General features: G+C 40.2%; 2 pseudogenes; one reads left to right on the top strand and one right to left on the bottom strand.

Moving 5' to 3' along the window:
- Positions 1–13,416, top strand: part of LOC118670827 — a 54,948-nt pseudogene that overhangs the window by 5,358 nt on the left and 36,174 nt on the right.
- Positions 9,700–9,844, bottom strand: LOC118671039 (annotated as a pseudogene).

The raw sequence follows: 13,416 nt of genomic DNA on the forward strand, positions 1-13,416 counted from the left end.
TGGTTGAACTTTTGGTTGAACTCCTGGTCGAACAATTTGCATAGTAGGCTTTTATTATATAGGATAGCTATTCTGACAGGTGTGGTTTTAATTTGCATTAGTGACATTGAGCATCTTTTCATATGTCTATTGGCCATCTGTATGTCCTCTTTGGAGAAGTATCTTTTTGCCCATTTTTTAATTGGATTGGTGTGTTTTTTTAGTGTTGAGTTTTATAATTTCTTTATAAATTTTGGGTATTAACCCCTTATCAGATGTATTGGTGAATATGTTCTCCCATTCAGTAGATTATCTTTTCATTTTGTTGTTTAGTAACATGTTATTTAGCCTCCATGTTTTCTTCTTGGGATTGATTTCACGTTTCATAGCATTATGGTCAGAGAAGATACTTGATATGAGTTCAGTCTTAATATTATTGAGACTAGTTTTGTGTCCTAACATATTGTATTGTAGAAATTTTGATATGAAAACTCAAAGATCTGAGCTTCATTGCCTTGATACTATTACTTGGGAGACCTTAATGAGTCATTTAATCTCTCTAAATCTCAGTTTCTCTATATGTAGAGTGAGCATTACATAATAACAACAACTATCTCCTGGGCTGTTGTGAAAAATCAGTAAGACGTTATATGTGATAGTGTTTTATAGATTATAAGTATTCCTGAAATTTTTTATTTTTTACATTCTTTCTCCAGTATGTGGTATATTTTGACTTGGTTTTGATGTCATTATTTTTGTAAAATTGTTTCCATATGTATAAAATAGCAATACACATAAAAATTTAGAATTATTTGGCAAAGAAGTTTAATCCTTTTGCATATAACATCTTAGTTTTTCATTAGACTCTTGTGTGTTATGTATTGTTCCTCATGTGTAGAAAATATAATCATATTTTCTGCTAAATACAACTAGTTAGTAATAAAGGCTTATATTGCAAATAATTTTCTGACCATTGGAAGTATGCATGAATCTCTGTGTATAAATGTGCATGCACATTTATGAATGGTAGGATTTCATTAAATATTTATTGGTAAGTATTATTTCTCTTATTTTTTTCCTGGGCCACAGAACCCCTTAGCTATGGTTGCTTTTAAGGTTAAACAATGGTTTTGCTTATTGTTTTCATTTTGTGTCCAGTAGTATATCTTGCTAACTAGACTATAAGCTTACATAGACCAGGAATTGTATTTCTGTGTACCTCAGAGAACTTTTCATAGAGTTTCCATGGATTTCTTACAGCAGCTGAGTACTGTTCTTTTTCTGAACCCCTGGAAAGTGAAAAGAGTATTTTATTCCAGAGACCACTTAGAAAATCATCTGATTCATCTTTGGGGCAACGACTCAATCCATCAATGTGTGCTTCTGAGGGCTATCTGTGTGTTCACTGCTTTGCTATAACTATTGCTTAATTAATTGATCACCACTCCAGAGAGTAATTTGTGTTTTCCTGGTGGTCTGTGGATGAAAGAGCTTTAAAAAAATTTATGAAGATTTCTGTGGTAGTGTGTTCTTTAAAAACAAACAAACAGATTTATTGAGATATAATTTGCATACAACTCACCTATTTCAAGTGTACATTTCAATGTTTTTTTAGTGTATTCACAGGCATGTTCAACCATTACCACAGTCAATATTAGAGCATTTTTATCATCTCAAAAAGAAACCCTGGCCAGCCGCAGTGGCTCAGAGGTTGAGTGTCAACCTATGAACCAGAAGATCATGGTTCGATTCCTGGTCAGGGTGCATGCCAAGGTTGCGGACTTGATCCCCAGTGGGAGGCATGCAGGAGTCAGCTGATCAATAATTCTCTCTCATCACTGATGTTTCTATCTTTCTCCCTCTCCCTTCCTCTCTGAAATCAATGAAAATATCCTATATAATAAAAGGCTAATATGCAAATTGACCAAATGGCAGAATGACTGGTTGCTATGACGCGAACTGACCACCAGGGGACAGATGCTTAACACAGGAGCTGTCCTCTGGTGGTCAGTGTGCTCCCACAGGGGGAGTGCCACTCAGCTAGAAGCCCTGAGCTGGGCCCACAGCTGGCAAGTGCAGTGGTGGTGGCAGGAGCCTCTCCTGCCTCCATGGCAGCGCTAAGGATATCTGACTGCCAGCTTAGGCCTGTGGGAAGCAGGCCTAAGCTGTCAGTCGGACATCCCCTGAGGGCTCCTGGACTGTGAGAAGTTTCAGGCTGGGCTGAGGGATCCCAGACTGCATGAATTTTGTGCAGCGGGCCTCTAATATTAAAAAAAGAAAAAGAAAAAGAAACCCTGTACCTTTATCTATCACTTCTGTTATGGTTAACTTGTGTGTCAACTTGGCTGGGCCACAGTGCCCAGATATGGGGGTCAAACACTATCTGAGTGTTTCTATGAAGGTGTTTTTAGATGAGATTAACATTTAGATAGGTGGACTTTGAGGAAAACAGATTGTCCTCCATAACATGGGTGGGCCTCACCCAAACAGTTAAAGACTTGAATAGAACAAAAGACTTATATCTCCTGAGCAAGAGGGAATTTTGGCCTTTGGACTTGATCTGAAACATCAGGTTATCATGGGTCTTTAATCTGCCTGCCCACACTGTAGATTTTCCCTTACCAGCCTCCATAATTGTGTATCAATTCCTTAAGTCTTTTTTTTTTTTTTTTTTAAACTATATACATATCTTATTGGTTCTGGTTCTCTGGAAAACACTAATATAATCCCCAATCTTCCCTTCCACTACTCTCAGCCCTAAGCAATCACTAATACTCTTTCTATCTATGTAAACTTATAGATTTCCCTATTTGGACTTTCATATGAATTGAGTTATATAGGATGTCATCTTTTGTGACTGGCTTCTTTTACTTAAGATAATGTTTTCAAGGTTCATTTATGTTGTAGCATATTTTGGTACTCATTTCTATTTATGCAGAATAATATTCCATTATATGAATAAACCATTAGTTGTCTGTTAATAGACATTTGGGTGTTTCCCCTATTTGGCTACTATGAATAATACTGATATAAAATAAACATATGATGCAAGTTTCTGTATAGACTTATATGGCAGGGTCTCTCTTTTCTGTGTCCAGCGTGGAGAGAGTGGTCCGGTTCTTAGTGTAGAGGCGGCTGGGGATTTGAGAAATATGAAAGAATGAGACAAGACACAAAGATGGAAGGAAAAAGCTGGGACTGGGTGGGACCGCGGGCCTCTTCTGACAGAGAGACAGAGACCCAGCACTGGAACCGCATGTTTAATTTATACTCCCAAATACCAGGAAGTTATGTCAGTTCTGGGTGGGCCCGGCTGGTGGGTGTGACAAGCAGTCCAACCAGTCAGGCAGGAACCTGAAGGCGTGGCTCCACCTCAGGGCCCCTCCCACAGGGCGGAGAGCTTGGTGTCCCTTGGCCACTAGGCCAGGGATTGGCGTCAAAACCGACTTGCCAGTCAGAGGGAGGAGAGTCCTATTCATTCCTGGTGCTTGGCTGGGTTTACAATAATAAAACCCACTCCCTGACACCTGGGCAAAGATGAAAGTCAAGCTGAGAGCACTTCTGCCTTTTTGGTAAGATCTGTATCCAGGACGTGGCTCCACCTGTTGCCTTGGATTCAGCTGACAATTATTAGATAAATGCCCATGTGCCTTCCCAGGGGCCCTCTATAGACTTATGTTTTCATTTCACTTGGGTAAATAAATAGCCAGGAGTAGAATTGCTGGGCCATATGGTAACTCTGCATTTAATCATTTGAAGAACTGCCAGACTGTTTTCCAAAACATCTGCATCATTTTATATTCCTATCTGTAGTGTATGAGGGTTCCAATTGATCCACATCTTCACCAATACTGTTGTTATCTGACTTTTTTTATTCTATCCACCCTAGTGGGTAAGAAATGGTATCTTGTTGTAATTTTGATTTGTATTTACCTGATGATTAATGATGTCAGGCAACAGTTTATATACTCACTAATGGCCATTTGTATATCTTCTTTGAGGAAATGTCTATTCAGATCCTCTGCTCATTTTTTTTTTTTAAATATATTTTATTGATTTTTTACAGAGAGGAAGGGAGAGAGATAGAGAGTTAGAAACATTGATGAGAGAGAAACATCGATCAGCTGCCTCCTGCACATCCCCCACTGGAGAAGTGCCCGCAACCCAGATACATGCCCTTGACCGGAATCGAACCCGGGACTCTTCAGTCCGCAGGCCGACGCTCTATCCACTAAGCCAAACCGGTTTCGGCCTCTGCTCATTTTTTAATTGGGGTTACTTGTCCTTTTATTACTGACTTGTAAGGTGCTTTTAAAAAACATCTTTATTGTTGAGAGTATTACAGATGATCTCCCCTCCCCCCCAAACCCCCCACCCCCTACCCCCTAATGTCCCCATTTACCCAGTGCCTGCCCATTGGTAGACTGGTCTTGTGTAGTAGGTGTCCTGTAGGGCCCAGTGGCTCAGCCTCCCCAGTCACCTGAGCTTAGCACTCTAGGTGCTCTCCTGTGTGGGCTGTGTGCACAGTCTTGTTGTAGTTGAGCCTTGATTGCTGTTGGCGTCACTGGGAGGAGTTGACCTTCAGGTCAATTGGCTGTGAGAACCAACTGTGGAAGAGCTGCTGTGCAGGAGACACCCTATTGTTTGTGTCCATAGGTAATGCATAAATGCATTTAAGTTCTTTGGTTAATCTCTTCCTATCCGCTCTACCCCCTTCCCTCTGAGATTTGTCAGTCTGTTCCATGTTTCCATGCCTCTGCTTCTATTTTATTCATTAGATTATTTTGTTCATGAAGTTCCTTGTTTGTTTATTTTGATGTTTAGATTCAATTCTTGATAGATATGTATTCATTGCCATTTTATTGTTCATATTCTCCTCCTCCTCCTCCTTCTCTTCCCCCTTTTCTCTTTTCTTCTTCCTCTTCTTAAAGAATACCATTCAACATTTCATGTAATACTGCTTTGGTATTACATTCAAGGGGCAGACTCAGTGAGCACTCCTTTAGTTTTCTTGATAGGTTTTCTTGATAGGTTTGCTGGGTAGAGTAATCTTGGTTGTAGGTCCTTGCTATTCATTATTTTGAATATTTCTTGCTACTCCCTTCCGCCCTGCAAAGTTTCTTTTTCTTTTTCTGTTGGCCTGCAAAGTTTCTGTTGAGAAATCAGCTGACAGTCATATGGAACTGCCTTGTAGGTAACTAACTGCTTTTCTCTTGCTACTTTTAAGATTCTCTCTTTGTCTTTAACCTTTGGCATTTTCATTATGATATGTCCTGGTGTTGGGCCCCTTTGGGTTCCTCTTGTTTTGGACTCTCTGTGCTTCATGCACTTTTAAGTCTATTTCTTTCACCAGATAGGGGAAGTTTTCTGTCTTTTTTTTCCCAAATATGTTTTTAATATTTTGCTCTCTCTCTTCTTCTTCTGGCACCCCCATAATGTGAATGTTGGTACCCTTGAAGTTGTCCCAGAGGCTCCTTACACTATCTTCATATTTTTGGAATATTTTTTCTTTCTGCTTTTCTTTTTGGGTGCTTTTGCTTCCTCATATTCCAAATTGTGGATTTGATCCTCAGAATCCTCTACTCTACTTTTGAGTTCCTGTAAATTATTCTTTATTTTAGTTAGTGTATGCTTTTTCATGTCTTTGATGTTCTCCTTAAGGTTCTTGAAATTTTCACTAAGAACCTTGAAATTCTCACTAAGTCCCTTGAAGCTCTTATTAAGATCCTTGAGCAACCTTATAACCATTGTTTGTTTGTTTTTTTAAATTTTATTGATTTTTTACAGAGAGGAAGGGAGAAGGATAGAGAGTTAGAAATATCGATGAGAGAGAAACATCGATCAGCTGCCTTCTGCACACCCCCTACTGGGGATGTGCCCGCAACCAGGGTACATACATGCCCTTGACCCGAATCGAACTTGGAACCCTTTAGTCTGCAGGCCGACACTTTATCCACTGAGCCAAACTGGTTAGGGCATAACCATTGTTTTGAACTCTGTATCTATTAGTTTGCTTGCTTCTATTTCTTTTAGATCTTTTTTTGGAGATTTCTTCTGTTCTTTCATTTGTGACATGTCTCTGCATTTTGGCTACTTCCCTATGTTTGTTTCTATGTATTAGGTAGAGCTGCTATATCTCCTGGAATTGGTAGACTGGTCTTGTGTAGTAGGTGTCCTGTAGGGCCCAGTGGCTCAGCCTCCCCAGTCACCTGAGCTTAGCACTCTAGGTGCGCTCCTGTGTGGGCTGTGTGCACAGTCTTGTTGTAGTTGGGCCTTGATTGCTGTTGGCGTCACTGGGAGGAGTTGACCTTCAGGTCAATTGGCTGTGAGGACCAACTGTGGAAGAGCTGCTGTGCAGGAGACACCCCAATGGAGCAGGACTTGCTTCAGCGGGGCTTTGGTGCTCATTAAGTCTGCCCCTTGAGTGTATTGATCATGGATATGTAGAGTTGTAAGCTGGTATGGTCTAAAGCTGTCCATAGGGTGCACTGGCTCTGGAGCCTCCTGGGAGATGCAATGTCAGCCACTGCCTGGGGCCACCCGGCAGGAGCTATTGAGTGATCTGCAGATGGCTGCTACTTGTGTTGAGCTTGGAAATGCCTAGCTGTCTTGAACCTCTTATTGATAGATATGGGGCATGCTGAAGCCATCTGCTGCTTGGTTGAGAGATTTTAGGAAATCTCTGAAGCCTGAGCCAGTACAGGCCATTTATATGGAAAAGCTGCTGCAAAAAGTTTGGGTGGAACTGCAAATTGGGTGGGGTAGGGTCTCAGGGAATCACCAGAGTGGAGCAAACAGTGGGAGCCAGGCTTATGGAAACTCAGATATGGCTGCATGTCAGCTCTGTGTCAGGGAAGGTCTTGGCATAGGAACAGTGACCCCTGTGAGCATCCTTGTCTGGGAGAAAGCTGTCCCTGAGTTCTTGCCCCAATGCCAGACAATCTGGTTCCTTCTGTTTGTCCCTGGATCCTCCAACACTGTTGCCTCAGTGCTGGAGCTCAGAGGGAGTGAGTCTGAGTAAGTTTGTACTCTGTCTCTTTAAGAGGGACTGCCTGGGTCTCCAGCAGCCTCTGTGACACGTAGCCACAATTCTTACTGGTTTTTACAGGCTGAAGTTACAGGGACCTTTCTTCCCAGCACTGGAACCCTGGGCAGAGGGGTCTGGTGTGGGGCTGGGACCCCTTGCTCCTCACGGGAGGCCTCTGCAGCCTAGATCTCTCTCCTGATTAAAAATATGCTGCACATGTGTGTCAGACCAGCCCATTCAGCACCTCTGTCCCTCCTACCAGTCTCGGTGTGCTTTTTTCTTTACTTCTCTAGCTGTAGGACTTCCATTCAGCCAACTTTCTGAATGATGGTTGTTCTATATTTTAGTTGTAATTTTTATGTGGTTTTGGGAGGCAGCGAGCACCAGCATTTACCTACACCACCATCTTGGTTCCTCTCTCGAAATATTTTTTTTTCTGTTAAATTAGACATCTGGTTACTCTCACAGGAAATTTCTGTTGCCTGCTTTTACTTGTTTTCTGAAGTATGGGTCATGGTTCCCTGTTTCTTTGCACACTTTATAATTTTTTTTGGTAATTGGACATTTTAGGTAATATATTGTAGCAATTCTGGGCACTGGTCCCCTATTTCCTTGTTTGTTTAGTGATTGTCTGAATTATTTTAGTGAAGTCTCTATTCTCCCAACCCCTTATCCGCTCCCCCCAGTGTTAAGCCTCTGATGTTGCTCTTCAGGGAGGCACAGCTTTAGGTGTGCCCACAGTCACTTTGAGATGACAGCAGCACTTGGTAGGGCTCTTTCACGCTGACCTCACTCAACTGTTAAAATTTTACTAATTGCTGGACGATTGGTTTATTTTTCTATTTTTACAAAAAAGCCCTGGGGTATAAATTCTTCTACATATGAATCCAAACTTTCTGAGATCAGTGTTTGATATTTGTTTTGACCCCAGGAAGGCTCCTCCCAGATGTCTTATTTCCAGCTCGCTCATGTAAACTAGCCAGCCACAGTCTAGGCTTTTTCTTTATTAGGTACACAAATCGCCTCCCAATTGCCTTTGACCACAACCTCCAACCACTTGAGAGTGCTCTTAGGTTAAACTTTTCCAAGCTCTTTTGCAAATGAAATCAGTTTTTTTTTTTGGAAGAGGTTAGGAGCTATCTGGTTTATGACTCCTTCTCCCCCAGGCACAAATCTCTGGAGCTGGGGGTAGGGACACTGGCAAGCTTCTCTCTGGGTGACACTCCACAGTGGGAGCCTCAGTGAGAGTTGAGAGAGAGAAGGGAGCCCCCACTTCTTGACTGCACTTGCCTGGGACTTCTTCCCAGAAACAAGCAGCTGGGGGCTAGATGAGAAACACTGAAATCCCATTGACTCCCAGGAAGAAAGCCCTCCCTCTAGGAACTGGGAATAGAGAGCCCTGTGTTCCTGGCTGCAGCAGTCTCCAGTGGAGTGTCAGCCTCACTGTGCTGGGTGTGGGGTGGGGGAGTGGTCTTGATTCAAATACCACAGACTTTCACGTTATAGAAAATGTCTTAGGTTTCCTTGACTAGATGTTTTTTCATTTGCTGTTTACACTTAGGACCATTTCCAAAGGCTTTAATTGCTTGCTTTTTAACAATTCTCACCAGTTTCACTAGGGAGTGAGTCTGTGGAACTCTTCCTGCTGCTATGCCAATATTCATAGCAGTCTGTTGTTCTTGACAACTGTCCACTAAGCTGACATTATGCAGATTCATACAACTCAGCCCAGTAAGAGGGTCTCTTGATTCATTAAATAGAAATGGGCTCTTCAAGTACACATTTAAACAGAACTCTTCTTTATATGAGGCTGCCCAGATAATCCCAAATCAAAGACGCACTAGGAGACTCAGTTCCCAGTTCAGTTCTTTCTAAACACTTTTCTCTGATACAATGCTAACTTTTTTTTTTGTCTTTCACAAATAACAGCTGTATTTAGACACTATCCTTTTTAAGTCAGTCTTGGTGACATGATTTCATGGGTTTAAGATTAAAGTAGATCAACAGCTAGCATTTTAAGTTGTCACTCGCCCTCTTGTTTACATTATCACCAATAGCCAAGCCACAAGGCTTGGGCAGTGCAGTTATAGAGCAATAGCAGAGCTCTGCATGTGTGGCCTTACACCACTGGCACTTCATGTGGAGCTGCCTGGCTGGTCTGGAGGCAAATCTCTTATGTTCTGGCCTGTGTTACTTGCAATTGTTTGGGATGAATTATGCAGAAGTCTGTCAAGCAATTTGTGACAGGCAGAGATCCTTCAGTTTCCACTGCTAAATAGTGATGCATAAACAAAAAGGGTAAGAAGCCACTTTTAGTTATATTGTACAAGAAAGCATAAAATTTTTATTTCCCACAGAATATACTTAAATATCTTAAATCATACATATCATTCTCTCCATAAAGGAAGAGATACTTTGCCTACATAGGAGTGAAACTGAATCAGTTAAGGACTTACAACAAGGAAAGATTGAAAATAGTTAGAGATAGTTATAACAAATTTGGCAATATCAATGAGACAGAATTCTTAAGATTTTATTTTATATATCATGCTAATCACTCAGATCTGATTTTCTTTTTACATCTTCCACTGTGGTTTAGACAATCAAATGTCAAGAAAATTTCCCACTTTTGGCTATAATATGCAAATAATGCTTTCATGTAATATCTCATTCCCCTCCTTTTTTTTTTTTTTTTATGTGCGTCAGGCATGAAATAGCTCTGGCCACTGACACAGGCATCAAGCTAGGATGAACTAAGGACTGTACATCTGTTTTGCCCCTGATTGATATAAGAGCAACACCACCAATCAGTTATCTCCTTGCCCATTGCCAGGGGGTTCATTCCCCTCCCTTTTCATGGTCAGTACATTTGGGTTAAATAGGGACTTCCAAAGGTCTTAAGAATAAAAAAGTGTTTCCAATGTTAAGTTTAAGAAATGTCTTGCCAATTGTTTTCTTTTTGGTAATGAAGGATGTAAGCTTTTATGATGGAATTTTTCATACAACTCAGTCCATGCAATATGCAGCTGAATGTGTACTGGCCCAGGTACACTAGCCACTATTAGTGGCTTCTTCAGGACTTGCTTCTTCAGGAAATAGCAGCTATTTAAAAAGCAGAGTGGAGGAAAAGAAAGTGAATGGAAGGAAGGAAAAAAATAAAAAGGAATAATTCTTCTAAGGACATAATTCAATCATGGGATATATGAATATGCATTCCCTCCCTCACTCCCCTTTTTTATTGTGAGGGATGTTTGAAGATCATCTGTCTGACATATCATGCATCATTCTTGACATTGCCATTCTAATTCAACTAATTAGAAAACAATATCTTTTTCTTGAAGGAATGGTCAGCACACCTTACAATAGCATTTTCAGTGAGTTAAAGATAAGCCATTTTTTCCCTCTGTTTTGTCTACTGTCACTGTATAGGAGAGGGACAGCATTCCATGGAGTTGTTTTAATTACCCTATTGGTATGCACCGTGACATCTGATGACACTGGTGAGCTCACCTGATGGACCACAAAGAACCCTGATTTATGAACCCATAATTGGGTTTCCAATAAACATTTGTCAAAATAATATATTAGTTCAAACCAAAGTCGTTTTTATTTATTCATATAAAAGAGCACTTAACTTTCAACAAAGAATTGCCTATCATCAAAAACACTCTATAAATGAATCAAATTTATGAAGACACTGTTCTAGAGAGCGACCACTCAAAGACTACAGCTTGTTTTAACTCTTTGGAGTACATAGTGTTCTAACTTGGTTGTTTTCACCTTACTCGTTTATATTTTACATTCAAAGGATGCATATTTTAATATTAACTTGTTAAGGTACTTGTTACAAAATGACTCTAGTGACTTTAAACAATTTTAATTATGAAACTAGCATAACAAGCAGCTGTCATTCTGGAGCTATTTTAAATTCTCATGACAACATATTTTTCACCCATTCTTATTTCGTTTACTTCTAAGTAAGAGCAAAATGTACACTGATCTCAAACTAGTTTGTAAGATGGTAAGGCTTCTTGCCCTAGTCAGTTTGGCTCAGTGGATAGAGCATTGGCCTTGCGGACTGGAGGGTCCCAGTTTCAATTCCAGTCAAGGGCACATGTTCGTGTTGTCCGCTCGATCCCTAGTTGGGGGCATGCAGGAGGCAGCTTATCAATGATACTCTCTCACCATTAATGTTTCTATCTCTCTCTTCCTCTCTGAAATTAATAAAAATATATTTAAAAAATAAATAAACAACCTTAAAAAATAAAGGACCCTTACAGTCTCCAAGTTTTAGCAAAATTTGGTCACTCGTAATAGACTCAAGTCTGCTGTAAAACTTGGTGAGCTTTATTTATTTGAGTTAAGAAGCAGAAATAAGTTTTTTTAATAGTATTTTTAGCCTTTAAACAGAAAATATAGAAATCACTATTGAAATTATGAAGTATATGTGGTAGATTTTTGATAAAGAAAGGTTGAATCTGAATAATTTTGTGATTTAAGATCTAAAAGGGGATGTAATTGTATAGTAATTCCTACTATTTTCATGATCTGAATAAAAGAATCTCAGCCTGGGGTCTATGAGAGGGATAATTATGGTCACTCTAAAGTGGACTGAGGGATTCCTACTGTATATTCTCTGCCTAGAATTTGAGTGAAAGGATAATAAATGCAGGGGGTGGAACAAGGTTCACCACTACTTTAGAAAAATGGTAATTAATTTTGAAAAAGTTTGAGAGGCAGTGGTCTTTCTTACTTAGCCCACTTGTTCATGGGATCTTCTGAAGCTTTTTGCAAGGTAGAGCAGGGATCATCCAGCTAAAGTTCTGTAAGTAACCAATGGATATTTTGTCAATTTGTATTTCAAGCATCTCTACAGAGTTGGGCATAAAGTCAGAATCCCCCTACAGGCTTCACTTGAAATAGAATTTGAGAATTCATGACTGGCTGCTCTGGCTCTTGGGAGATCTCAATAATATTTTCCTTCTACATATAACATACATAATTTTCATAAGTATATATTTTATAATGTATATATTCAGTTTATAGGTGTTTGAACTCTTTAGATTAAATGAAATATTCAGATTAAAAATCAGATCTAGCACTCATTTTTGAGGAAAAAATTATTCTTTTTTCTTTGTCATCTTATAGTAGATATAAGGCCAGTGAGCTTTCTCTGCCTCCTATTTGAAGTACAAATGCAAACAATGGTATTGCTCCTCTTCGAATTATCATTCAAGTGCATGGGGGATGGGGACTTAAACTCTGGCCTTGTGCTGGTCCTTTAGTATACACTGGCTGATAACTGGTGAACTAGATATAGTGGCCTCCATTCCTAGGTATTATATTGGCATCTGCTCCTAAAATCTGCAACTGATATCACTCCAGATAAAACTTTATACTCAGCTTTGTCACAACATGGTGGTCCATTCTGTCTGGCATGGCTTTACCTTGGCTCTCACTGATGTTGCCTTTGTCTCAAGTCTCTGCCAGGTACTGCAAATAACACTGGCTGCCTCCTATATAGCTTCTTCTTTGGGGCTCTTTGATCCTCACTATAGAAGGCCCAACATCATGACTGCTATCCTGTTACCTTCTCCATTCTTTCCTCATGGCTATGTGGAAACCTTTGGGCTTACTCCACCAAGTGATAGATTAGGAATGATAATCAGGCCTTCTTTCTGCTTGACTATCCTTTTCTGCCTTCTTTACTCTGCTTGGATGTACTGTATTAGCATAGGGTTGCCTTGCATAGCAGTTTCATTCTTGAGTCCCAAAGGGCAAAGAGCCCCATTGGCCCTCAATATTTCTTTTCTCTTATCTAAAAGTGGCAAGTGTGAAAACACTTGTTTCTTTTGCTACCCCCCACCCCCATCTTTTTTCCTCTTCCCCAAATTCATCTGCAAAGGAAATAATAGGTTTCCACAACCCGTTTCCTACCATATAACTAGTGTCTAGCACTATTTGTTGAATGAGTGAATGAATATATCTGAAGGTCCTCAGATATTCTGGAGAAATCTATAAAATCTGGGAGCAAGTGGCCATACGAATTGGTAGCATTAGACAACATTTGTGCTGGGTTGTGCAGAATATATTTAATAGTTTGGGACTTTTGTTTTCACTAAATTGCTATGGAGGAATGTCACTGGGGATTGAGTGGTCTTAGAGACTTTGTCATTTTGACATACTTTTGCTAAGTCATTACTGGAGAATTGGGTTACACACTGGCCTATTTACAGTGTGGTTGTAGTTTGGCAAGGCCTGTGTCCTAGGTCCTTCTCTTGCTCTGGAATGGTGAGACAAAAGCACTCCTGTCTTTCTACAGCTGATGAAGAACAGACTTCTTCCCTGGAATAGGGCCGAATGGTAATGTGCCTCTAAGGACTGCACTGAATAAACCTTTAGAGCAAGGT

The sequence above is a fragment of the Myotis myotis genome, unplaced genomic scaffold (genome assembly GCF_014108235.1).
Source record: "Myotis myotis isolate mMyoMyo1 unplaced genomic scaffold, mMyoMyo1.p scaffold_m19_p_16, whole genome shotgun sequence".
NCBI classification, from domain to species: Eukaryota; Metazoa; Chordata; class Mammalia; order Chiroptera; family Vespertilionidae; genus Myotis; species Myotis myotis.